Here is a 12,858-nt window from a genome sequence, read left to right on the forward strand (position 1 = left end):
GCTGAGGCTCCAATACTTTGGCCACCTCATGAGAAGACAAGACTCACTGGAAAAGACCCTGATGTTGGGAAAGATGGAGGGCACAAGGAGAAGAGGACGACAGAGGACGAGATGTTAGACAGTGTTCTCGAAGCTACAAACATGAATCTGACCAAACTGCGGGTGGCAGTGGAAGACAGAAGTGCCTGGCGTGCTCTGGTCCATGGGGTCACGAAGAGTCGGACACGACTGAATGACTAAACAACAACAACAACATGCCACCATAGCTGCTAATTTCATGGTGGCTATCACAATATTTTAATTGTTCTTTTTTAGTGAATTTAATAGTTTTTATATATATTGTGAAACGCTTTGAGATTTCTCATCTATATCTATCTATATCTATCTATCTATCTATCTATCTATCTATCTATCTATCTATCATCATCTATCTATCTATCTATCTATCATCTATCTATCATCTATCTATCTAATCTATCACACACACACACACATACACACAAACATATCCAGAAAATATTATGGCAGAAATAGCCAAAAGGTCCTTTCCAGATGTTGTTGGCACTCCAACTTCCATCAGGCCTTGCCTGCCTGGCCAATGCTCAGGGATGATGGAAGCTGAAGGCCAGCAACATCTGGAAGGCATCAGATTGACTACAACTGTGAAAATCCTGTCCTCTGACTGACATTGAAATGTTGGCTCTCACTGATATAAATCACTGATATAAAGGGAAGGTACCGATATAAATCCTGAAGGGAAGTTTGTGGAATCTCTACACAGGAACATAGGAAGCTGCCTTATACAGAGTCAGATCCCTGATCCATCTTGGTCTCTCCTGGAGATGCTGAGGATTGAACCAAGGACCTTCTGCTTGCAAGGCAGATGCTCTGCTACTGAGCTATGGCCCGTCCCCAGATGTAAGGGCCTGCCTCATTTAAGTAATTAGTCTTCACAAATCTCTCTCCCACCAGAACCAATGGAAAGCTGGTTTTCAGGCCTAATTGCTGCAAGCCCTCTGAAAATAATTGCTGTGTGGCAATTAGGCTTTGAAACAGCGTGATTGGATCTTAATCACCATATGGGGACATTGGGGGGAGGTCAAAACTGCAGTAGGAAGGGTTACATTACAAGCTACTGCATAAACAGTGACCCCTCACACCCCGCATAATGTCCATAGCATTCCTTGAAGCACTACAACTGGTAAGGAAGCATGAGTGGCATGGGCGAAGGCTCATCTTTCAGTTATTGTTCATTTTTTAAAAACTGCATAGCCATTCTCTGTCCACATCACATCTGAGATATAAAGTGCAGTGAGATGGTACCACCAATAACCAAAATGTTATGGGGTTTTTTGGGAGGGGGTAGGAATTGGGGAGGAGGGCAAATAAGATGGGCAATTTTGATAAGTGAAAGCAAATAAAACCTCTCAAAGGCAGTTTTGATATAGCTTTATCTAGTAGTGATGGCCAAACTTGGCCCTTCAGCTGTTTTGGGACTACAACTCCCATCATCCCTAGCTAACAGGACCAGTGGTCAGGGATGATGGGAATTGTAGTCCCAAAACAGCTGGAGGGCCAAGTTTGGCCATCACTTAATTCTATAGCATCTATTGTTTGAAAATATCTACAAGGAACTTTTCCTCATTAACCATTCTCATTTGATTCTTTGAAGGAAAGGTTGAGAATTAGTCACTCTTAAATCTTCAATACGATTTTACCATTTTCTGTATAATCTATGGAATCTGTTCAAATTTATTTTACTCATTGTTATTGTATTATTACGTCTCTTAAAAAGAACCTTAAAAATGCAAAGTGTCACATCGCACAATATATTTTAATGGAAGAGGATTTGTGGGCAGGTTCTTATTGCTTTCACTTCTGCTCTGATTGATTGTCACATTTATGGTCGCAGAAGTATTTGGCCAGAGGTTTGCAGTTCCCCAATGAGAAAATTGTCTTGCATCCCTAGGCAGCAATGTTTGAATGGGATCTTCCAGATCCCAAGACCCCTTGCAACATGAAGTTCTTCAGCTCTTGACTTTTGATTTATTTCTCCAAAGAGTAATTCCCCAACAAGGCTGATATATGTGTAGTTTTAAGAGATACGGCAACAGCTTCTTCCTGTTCGCAAACAACTAAGTTTATATCTTCTTTCCTCTGCCTCCATATGCAGTCCAGAGCCAGGTTGCAAATTATATAGTTGGTTCTCTGTTTCGAATCTTCATGTGCTTGTCTGGTGGCAGGTAATGGAAACTGTCTCCAAGGAAGCTACATCCTGTTCTTCTTATCGTGGCATCCTCAGCCTACAAGTAAATGGGCAAAGAACAACACCAAATGGTATTATAGTGAGATGTGAACATACCTGTCTTTGGATAAGGATGGAGAATCTATGGTCCTCCAGATATTGTTGGACTATATAACTCTCATCATCCTTGACAAAAGCCTGTTCTGGATGGAGCTGGTGGGAGTTGGAGTTCAACATCTAGACTCCACTTTTAACATTTAATAACTATTTATTAAAGTTATACAAATAGACAAACTACCATTTATCTGCAGCTTTTCAGGGTATTATTTCTAGGTAGTCAGTCTTGAAATTTACAAAGCTTCCTAAACTTTTAAAACTTTCTGGAAGTGTATTAAAGCTTTTTTGGGGGTTTTTTTCCATTGGATCTTCCATTCTAGCTCACACCAGATCAATTCTTTCTAAACCTCCTATCGACATTTTCGCTGCTGGGATCTCACTCCATTTTTCAACTGGGCCATAATTAGCGGTGTAGGTCTAAAAGCACTGTTACCAAATGATGGGCAAATGGTTATCAGTCTTCTTATTGACAAATCCCATGTTGCCTGCGCTTTAACCCTTCACAAACTTAATCTAAAGGTGAAGCTGACTCCTATTTGCAAAAGATGCAGGTATGATGTAGGCAGAAAAGCATGAAATCTTCATAGCATCGTAGAATTGCGGAGTTGGAAGGGACCCCAAGGGTCATCAACATTAAATGCCTTCATCAGGAGCTAAGCAACATTGACCTGCTCAGCAGGACAACATGAGGACATTTTCATTATGATGACGTTCAAGCCACTCAGAGAGTTTCTCGGGACTTTTGTTCTTGTTTCTGTCATGTATTTTGTGTTGTTGTTTTTTATATTGTATTTCATATTGTAAAGTGCCCTGAGTTCTACAGATGAGGGTGGTATGCAAATTTAATAAATATTAAATAATAAATAATAATAATAAGCAGCATATAAAGTCTAAGTAACCAAACAAATTGAGAAGCAGCAGCCCAGAATCTAGCACCTTGACACTGGAACTCTAGATTCCCCGCTTCTGTTAAGTTCTGTGGGTCCTAAGGATTTTTATCTGGCAGTGAAAGTTCATCAAAATACATGGGATTTTGATACATCAAGGGTTTATAGGACTACTTGAATTTTTTAAAACATATATTTATTTTGGACTCTATATAGGACTTTATATAGGACTCTAGCACTAGCTGCCTACTAAACACTGAAACAGTTTTGAGATCCTGTTGCATACAAAGCGTTCCTCTCCACTGCCCGGAAGGATACTGAGATCAACAAATGGAATCCAGTTAGTTTTGTGATGGCCTGATGGTTATCTCTTAACTTGCCATCACCAACTAACAATATTTTATCTCCTAGGTGGGGAGTTCCACATACTGGGTACCACAACAAAAAGGGGACTTTTGCACACACCAAGTGGTGCAGTTGAATAATTTTAGGCTCTGGGTTTAATGAGTTTATGGGGTGAGAGAGCTCTTTAGGCAGCAGTACATATTATTTCACTTATGTTCAAAATGTGGTCAATTATCCCCACTGCATTGGAGGGCTGTCCTGCTCAGTGGGGTGCAGGACATCTGCTTTGAAGGTCAATTCTGTGTCCAGGGCGGCTGTCTACCAGCTCCATCTGGTATGCAGGCTGAGATCCTACCTGCCCACAGGCTGTTTCACTAGAGTGGTGCATGCTCAAGTTATCTCCCGCTTGGACTACTGCAATGCGCTCTACGTGAGGCTACTTTTGAAGGTGACCCGGAAACTACAACTAATCCAGAATGGGGCAGCTAGACTGGTGACTGGGAGCAGCTGCCGAGACCACATAACACTGTCTTGAAAGATCTACATTGGCTCCCAGTACGTTTCCAAGCACAATTCAAAGTGTTGGTGCTGACCTTTAAAGCCCTAAATGGCTTCGGGCCAGTATATCTGAAGGAGCTTCTCCACCCCCATCGTTCTGCCCAGACACTGAGGTCCAGCACCCAGGGCGTTCTGGCGGGTCCCTCGCTGCAAGAAGCCAAGTTACAGGGAACCAGGCAGAGGGCCTTCTCGGTAATGGCGCCCGCCTTGTGGAACACCCTCCCATCAGATGTCAAGGAAATAAACAACTGAATTTTAGAAGACATCTGAAGGCAGCTCTGTTTAGGGAGGTTTTTAATGTTTCATGTTTTATTGTGTTTTTAATATTCTGTTACGTGGGTGACACTGTGATTTAAACCACTGTGCTGCTTGGACTTGCCGATCAGAAGGTCAGCGGTTCAAGAACTCGTGACGGGGTGAGCTCCTGTTGTTCGGTCCCAGCTTCTGCCAACCCAGCAGTTCGAAAGCACAAAGTGCAAGTAGATAAATAGGTACCACTCCAGTGGGAAGGTAAATGGTGTTTCCATGTGCTGCTCCGCCTTCGTCAGAAGTGGCTTAGTCATGCTGGCCACATGACCCGGAAGAATGCCGGCTCCCTTGGCCTGCAAAGTGAGATGAGCGCCACAACCCCAGGGTCGTTTGCGACTGAACTTAACTGTCAGGGGTACCTTTACCTTTACCTTTAATATTCTGTTGGGAGCTGTCCAGAGTGTCTGGAGAGGCCCGGCCAGATGGGTGGGTATAAGTGAATAATAATAATAATAATAATAATAATAATAATAAAAAATAACAACAACAACAATAATAATAATTCCACCCTGTTGACAACATAAAATCATAAAAATTGCAGAGTAGGAAGGGACACACATGCAGCGGTTATGCTGCATGGTTTTTTAGTGCTTTGCATTTAAATTTTAGTTCAGAATATGTTTTGTTTTGTTTTGTTTAATGCTGCTTCATGCAGAAATGTGGTAGAATGGACTTACATGTGAACACATGCAAAGGTGGTACATTACAGAACTATATTGATGAGTCCATCCCAAGTTATTAGTTGGCTAATGCAAAAAAATAAATAAAAAAATTGCACAATCCGAATGCACATTCAAATGCTTGTTCATCTGCAAGGTGGCATTTCTGTCATCGAGAGCTTCATAATAAATCAATTGCTCTCAAAAATGTAAATTACACAAAGAACCCTTGGAAAAAAATCTGTGTTTATATTAATTACCTGATTAGGCAGCAGTGAACGGTTGTCTCCCACCTCAGCTGTGTTTGGAACGTTTTTTGTCACTTTCATGCCAAAAGAACAGAAACTATTAACATTCCGTGTTATTCTAGTTAGCCCTGCTGATAAGGTCTGCTAAGGTTGTTTCCACATGTGAGGCTTGAGTCAGCCTTGTTTTATATCAGCTGTAGGCTGGATTAGATGGGATGGATAGATGGTTTTATTTCCATTCACTAGCTTCATTAACAGCATTCAGACGTGATGTAAAGAGTGTGGAAATCGAAATTTCAGGAAGGGATTCGAGATTATGGGGGATTTCAAAGGCAGCTCTGTATAGGAGTCAGGGTCTGGGCAGAGGACGAATGGTGGAGACCGCCTCCCCAGCCTGACTCGTCCAGAGAAGAAGAAGACAGTCCAGAATTACAACAGGGGTTTGAGGGAGGTCACAGCTCAGAGGAAGATGAGGGGGGAAGTTGGGAAGTAATGGGAGAGGAGGAGGAGGCAGAACCGGAGCAGCTGGCTGACATGTTATCACTGGAAAGCATTCCAGACCCACCATCTCCCAGAACCCAGCAAGCCTTAAAAGTAGGAGATTAGAGGGCTCAGAAGCAAAAGGCCCTCAGCACCACCTGTAGAAGAGATGACGAATGAGGAAGTGGGAGAGAGGGGAGATTTACTCAGGACAACACCATTATTCCAAGAAGCTGCATTCTCAAGCCTATCTCTGTAAATATTGAATAAAAGAAGATGGTAAGGACTTTTCCTTGTCTTATCCCTTCCTGGCTGTGGGGGTTGGCTCCTCTGCCATCTGACAATACAGTAGTTTTTAATGTTTTATGTTTGACAGTGTTTGGTGTTTTAGTTTGCCCAAAGCCACCCAGAATGGCTGGGGCAACCCAGTCAGATGGGTGGCATATAAATAAATCATCATTATCACCATCATCATAGCTCAGTGAAACAGCAACAACTTTGCATCCTAGGTAGAAATGAGAATTGTCCTCTGTCTGAAACAATAGAGATGGTGTTATAAATCAGTATATACAATACTGAGCTAAAAGGCCCGATGGATGATTCCGTATAAGGCAGCTTCCTTGATTCCTATGTAAATGTGTTTCAGAGGGTCACCTATGAAAAGAACTGGCTAATAAAGGGCTGTTCTAAGGGTTGTTCTTTAGATATGGTGTTGCCTGCGGTATCTTTCCTGACCTTATTGAAAGCAGATATTGGTATGTTGGAATCTACTGTAGAATTATGCCCTGAACAGGCACTTTTATCCTGTTATCTCTATCTCTTCCAGGTTGCTGAGAGATAGAACCAGCAACCCAATTTCTCTAGAGAAATTTGATTTCTGTAAATTCTGATATTATCCAATTTGATCTGCACCTCCCAGACTAAGGCATGGATAAGGAATGTAGCCATCTATCAGAGGCCATATTTTTCCAGGTGTCAAGGTTTCAAACCTTTTCAAAATATAGTTAAAATATATATTTGGAGATAAAAGAGGATAGATAAAAGGTTCAAAACACATAGCTTCCCTCTTAGGCATATTGACAATGAACACATTCAGGGCAGTTTTGCAGGTTGCAAGGCAACGATGAGAGACAGCACTTTGTTTGAGTCTCTAGACTGTGGTGAGATGAGCAAACCTTCTTACATCAGAAGCTCAACAGGCCTGTGTGATTTGCTCATGGTTCTTTGGCTGCAAACTGGGGTTGGGGGAAGCATCCTGACATTTCTCTGTTGCAAAATTTGGCACAGACAGGTTGGAACCAGCCAGTTGGGTGATGCTGCCTCCAGATTTCAGGTTCCCTGAGGAATGTGCTCATTACCCCTCAGCCATTGGCTGTCTTAACTGGTGGAGGTGTACCGTTGTTGCCTATTGTCATGAATGAGCCAGCCCCCAGCAAAGGATTGCAGCCAGATCCTAGGGAAGGGTTGCAGCCCAATCCCAGAGAAGGTTTGCAACCAGCTGAAGGAAATAGCCAGGAACAGAGAGGGTAACTGCCAGACAGGATGAGCATCAGCTAGTGCCAACTCCCCCGCCCCTTGGAATGCTGGCTGATAAGGGAATGACTGAGAGTGAGCCGGAACCCTGCCAATGCTCTTGAGAAGTGCAAAGTGCCACAAACAGAGAAGGAAGCAGTTTATCAGGCAGGAAAGAGCTAAGAGACAGCCTCTCAGAGAATGGGGAAGAGGTGGGAGCTGACCCTCTCAGCCCAAGGTCTTGGTGAATGGGAGAGCGGCAAGACAGGAAGCAAAACAAGAGACATCACAAGTGAAAGTTCAGTTGCTTCTGGTCTCGCAGGAAGTGGTTTTCAGAAGAGTCATCATGACTGATGAGACTGGTGGCTTGTTAGAGCCGTCCAGCAAACTCTGTTTTTGCAATAATTATTCCTTTTTAATTAAGTACGCTTGCTGTGTTATCAAGATAGGAACCGGAACTCCTGACACCCATGATTCATCATTGGCATTTCCCCACAATAACCTGGAGACAAGCTAAAGGGAGATGGGGGAGCATTATGAGAAGCTGAAATGGCAGCTAGAGCAAACTACTCACCCAGCTCAAACCGCCTGCCCTGCCAGAACCATGGAAGCTGCCTGAGGACCATGGAGATGGAAGGTAGCCTTGTACACGAGAATCTTCTTTTCAGTCTCTATCCCATTAACTAATATGGGGAAGTTACTTATTACTTTTGTACCGCATCATACAAACATGTAATTGTCTCACTTACCCCTTGCAACAGATCTGGAAGGTATATTTGAGTGAAAGATAAAGCTTGGCTGAATGCTATTCAATCAGCTTCATGATTCAGCAGGATTTGAACCCAGGTTTTTCTGATCCCAGACCGACCATATCATTAAAATTACTCATGATCACTACCTTTTTGATGTTTTCAAACTAGTTTTCTTATTTGTTTTGTCAGAGACAAAATGTGGTGAAAAATAAGGAAACCTTCCATAAAAGCTGATTTTACTAATTTGTGTGAATAAATGATGAAGAATAAAATGTCATTTATATCTCATTAACTTTGCTTACACTTTGCCTTGGAAACCAGATAGACATTTCAGGTGATAAATTATCTGTAACAAGAAAGGGCAACATACTTTCCCTTGAGTCGCTAATCACCATGAATTTCTCTGCTATTCAGTGCGAATCCTTTATTAAGAAGAATGTATTTTGCATTAATGTGGGTTAAATTTGATCTCATAGAAAATCAATTGCAATTTAGAACTTGGTTTAAATTTACAAGTCAGATGCAAACGTCTCTACAATAAATGTATACCAATATGTGCATGTGTGCATTTCAGAGATTAGGCTGGATGAGTCAACATGGCTTCCACTCTCAAAACCACTTGCAGTTAACTTTGAAAACCAACGTACAAGATTAGACGAAGTGGTTTTGAGCACGTCTTCACCTCCGTAGATTATACTCATCTTTCCTTTCCTTTTTGAACAGACTCAGGAAAATAACAGCATTTGAAGAGTCCTACTAGATCAAAATAAGGGACGCGGATGGTGCTGTGGGTTAAACCACAGAGCCTAGGACTTGCCTATCAGAAGGTCAGTGGTTCGAATCCCCGTGACGGGATGAGCTACTGTTTCTCGGTCCCTGCTCCTGTCAACCTGGCAGTTCGAAAGCGCATCAAAGTACAAGTAGATAAATAGGTACTGCTCTGGCAGGAAGGTAAATGGTGTTTCCGTGCGCTGCTCTGGTTCGCCAGAAGCAGCTTAGTCATGCTGGCCACATGACCCAGAAGCTGTACACCAGCTCCCTCGGCCAATAAAGCAAGATAAGCACCGCAACCCCAGAGTCGGCCACGACTGGACCTAGTGGTCAGGGGTCCCTTTCCCTTTACTAGATCAAAGGCCCATCTAGTCAAATATCCTGTTCTCATAGGGGTCAGCCAGATGCCTATGGGAAGCTCACTAAGAGGACCTGAGTCAGAGACTGTTCCCACTTATGATTCCCAGAAATGAGATAGAGGGGCATGCTTGTCCTTGACCCAGAGCATAGCCATCATGGCTAGCAGCCACGGATAGCCTTATTTTCAATGAATCTGACTAAGTCACTTGTAAAGCCATCTAAGTTGGTGGCCAGCAGTACGTCATGTGAAAACAAATTCCATACTTTAACTCCGTGCTGTGGGGGAAAGTACCTCCTTTTGTCTGTCCCGAACTTTCCAATATTCAGCTTGGTTGGTTGGTCCCAGGTTCTAGCAGTATGAGAGAGGGAGAAAAGCACACCATGACCTCATACAGTGCTATTTTTTTCTAGAAAAAGCAGTTCTGGAACTCACCACGAAGACTCCCTTGTTCTCTTATAATGGCAATGCCACTCACCTGAGAGGTGCCGGAACTGAATTCTGGTGAATTCGAGCTGCAAAAAAGCCCTGGGACTCTCATATGTCGTAACCTTTCCTTCTAGAAAAGATTCCTGATTATGTTGTATTCTCTTTATCAATTTGGTTGCCTCTTTCTGAACTTTTCCCAGGGCCACAGCAATCCAGAGCAGGACTTTTAGTGTGGCTACTACTCTTCTGTGGAATAGCATTCCTGCTGAGATACTATCTGCACTTCCTAAAAACCATTGAAGACATTTTTGTTCTGTTTGGATAAATGGATCTCTGCCATAGGTATCTATTTTGTATTGTTTTAGTTTTGTTTTAAATGCATTGGCTGGGTTTGTTCGTTTTTAGTTTTTAACTGTTTTTAGCAGGGTGGGTGTGTTATAAATTGACATGAAACTGCTTTGTAAAAAGCGATTAATAAATTAATGTTGATGGTGATCATCATCTACAATATACTTTTTGAGGAGATATGGCTAAAGCTGTGCACAGTATTCCAAGTGTTATAGCACCATAGATCTGTATAACAACCTTATGATATTGACACTTTTATTTTCAGTCCCTTTCATATGACACTTAGCACCCAAATACTCAGTATTGATTCTGGATGCCATTGGTAAGAATGCAATGACTAACTATAAAAAGAATTTACACAACACCAGGCTCATTCTTAGAGAGTGTCTTTCAGAGCCAGCACCCAAATGACACTTGCATGTGCCCATAGAAGCCAGACATCCAAGGTAATGAAAGCAATGACTCAGTTACGAGAGGAAGTAGTTACAGACATTTCAGTTTTCAGTTGCAGCCATTGTCATGACTCCGATCAGCAGAAAGGCTCAGGACAAGTTCCAAAGGCAGCTTTAAGCCTTTAGGACTTACCTAATCTTTGTAACAGGGACACGGGTGGCGCTGTGGGTAAAAGCCTCAGCGCCTAGGGCTTGCCGATCGAAAGGTCCGCGGTTCGAATCCCTGCGGCGGGGTGCGCTCCCGTTGTTCGGTCCCAGCGCCTGCCAACCTAGCAGTTCGAAAGCACTCCCGGGTGCAAGTAGATAAATAGGGACCGCTTACTAGCGGGAAGGTAAATGGTGTTTCCATGTGCGGCTCTGGCTCGCCAGAGCAGTGATGTCACGCTGGCCACATGACCTGGAAGTGTCTCCAGACAGCGCTGGCCCCCGGCCTCTTGAGTGAGATGGGCGCACAACACTAGAGTCTGTCAAGACTGGCCCGTACGGGCAGGGGTACCTTTACCTTTACCTTTTTTAATCTTTGTAACAAGGTGGCTGGAAAATTAATACAAAGAACAGGCAGATTCATGCTTATGTAAGAGTTGAATTAATTAAAGTAGATTTGCTGGACTTGACGATGAGGCCAAGAACCTGGAAACAGCTGTTTGTTATACTCTCTATGTAAACTCCTGAGGTGGAATTCAGCATCATGCTGTGGCAATGTTCAGTCTGCACAAGCACTACAGCTTTCCGGGCAAAGTGACCCCCCGTTCTCCTCCTCTGCATGATGTTCTGGGGGTTCTTCTGACCCAATTTGGGGGACAGGGGGGTTGCGGTGTATGTGAGAGGAAAGTCCATCATGCAAGCAAAAGTCCTTGCACATGGGTTATTCTGATGGGGCTCATTCATTGAACCCCACCCATGGCTTTATTGAACTTTCCCTGTGCTTTGTTTCATTTTACAGTATCAGAAAGTGACTGTTTTGCTCACACAGCAAGGATTAATTGTAGAAAAGAGGGTTAAACATTTGGAATTCTACCCTTAGACCAGATCTAGTATCTTCTAATGGTCAGAATATAAGCTTTGCACCTTAGAATTGTTCTTAATGTTATTACATTTATCCCCATCTTTCTTCCATCTTGGAATGCGTGTGGCTCCTAGGAAGTCTCTCATCCAGACTCATACTTGCTACATTTCAGTAAGGTGACACCCTCAAATGCCTTAAAACTGCACCCTAGGCTAACACCCATGGGCTAACTGTGAACTTGAGTGACTCATGCTATTGTCATTGCTACTGAATTTTGCATAAAATGAAATCTGAGATGAATTTGGAAGGCCCTGCAAAAGAAATTGAGACTCATGAAGTGTGAAGTTGTTTCCACGTCTCTATAAGTCACATGCATTCAAGTTCTCTTCCCCATCTGTAAAAATGGAGGCAGCTCTAGGCAGGAGGGGCAGCAAGGAAGGAGGGCAGACTCTTTCCACAGAGAAGATGACTTTTAGACAGCTGAGGTTGGTCGACTGATGGAGTAGAGTTCACAGGCAAGGATATATCAGGATATAAGAGCAGAGAGGTAAGGGTGGCACGTTCATGGGTGGCTTTTAAGTTGAGGAGAAGGTTGCTTTCCCTTCAGAGAATTATGAGAACAAATGTAAACAAAGACTTTCCTCATACAGAGCATGTTAGTGCTTGAATCCTAAGCACACAGAAAAAACTATATTGTTGAACTTTGTGCAAATATGTTTAGGGTCAAGCTTCAGAAGCTATTTATAAATGAGAGCACAGATGGATGATTTCAGTTTATCTTAATCTCTCTTTTTTAATGTTAGGTTCACCCATTTTTTGCATTAGTTTTCATTTCAAAGAAAGTTATGAAACTATGTAAGCATTTTCATGTGTTTTCTCCTAATAAGACAAGTAATAAACACTTTTTGCAAGCATTTTCACCCTAACATAATGCAGTTTTATAGAATGGTTTAATTAATATAAACATTTATGGGTTGATTATGTCCCCTAATATACACATCTGTGTATACATTTTTGGGTTGGAGGACTGCATTGAAAAATCCAATGAAGTGAGAATTTTGCATGATAGTTGTTCTTTGATTCAGATATTGGTTCGAGAAGTGCAAATTCACATCAAACTGTGAACCAAATAAATCTCTCCTCCTCCCTAAATGATGATAAGAGACAACTAGACTGTAGTTCTGCTTTTAGAATTCAGTATCCATTTACGCCGGTGCATTCTTTCTATGTCTATAGCCAAAAGGTGCTGAAGAGCAGAAATTTTGCTTTCATTTTCATTCCTTGTCCTCTCTGGAATGTACCTCCAACTTTATCCTATTTGTCACACAACATTTACTAGAGATAAACACAGCTCAGGCAGACATTGTATCTGCTTCTGATGA

General features: G+C 42.4%; 1 long non-coding RNA gene across 1 annotated transcript; it reads right to left on the reverse strand.

Moving 5' to 3' along the window:
- Nucleotides 1-1,881: 1,881 nt before the first annotated feature.
- On the reverse strand, nucleotides 1,882-9,592 carry LOC310677624. The gene is made up of 3 exons (XR_014511343.1): nucleotides 9,536-9,592; nucleotides 5,381-5,442; nucleotides 1,882-2,303 (listed from the first exon to the last, which is right to left on the reverse strand). It is a non-coding gene; the product is annotated as an uncharacterized lncRNA (long non-coding RNA).
- Between the last annotated feature and the right edge of the window lie 3,266 nt (nucleotides 9,593-12,858).

The sequence above is a fragment of the Podarcis tiliguerta genome (assembly GCF_965153285.1).
Source record: "Podarcis tiliguerta genome assembly, chromosome: 5".
Lineage (NCBI taxonomy): Eukaryota > Metazoa > Chordata > Lepidosauria > Squamata > Lacertidae > Podarcis > Podarcis tiliguerta.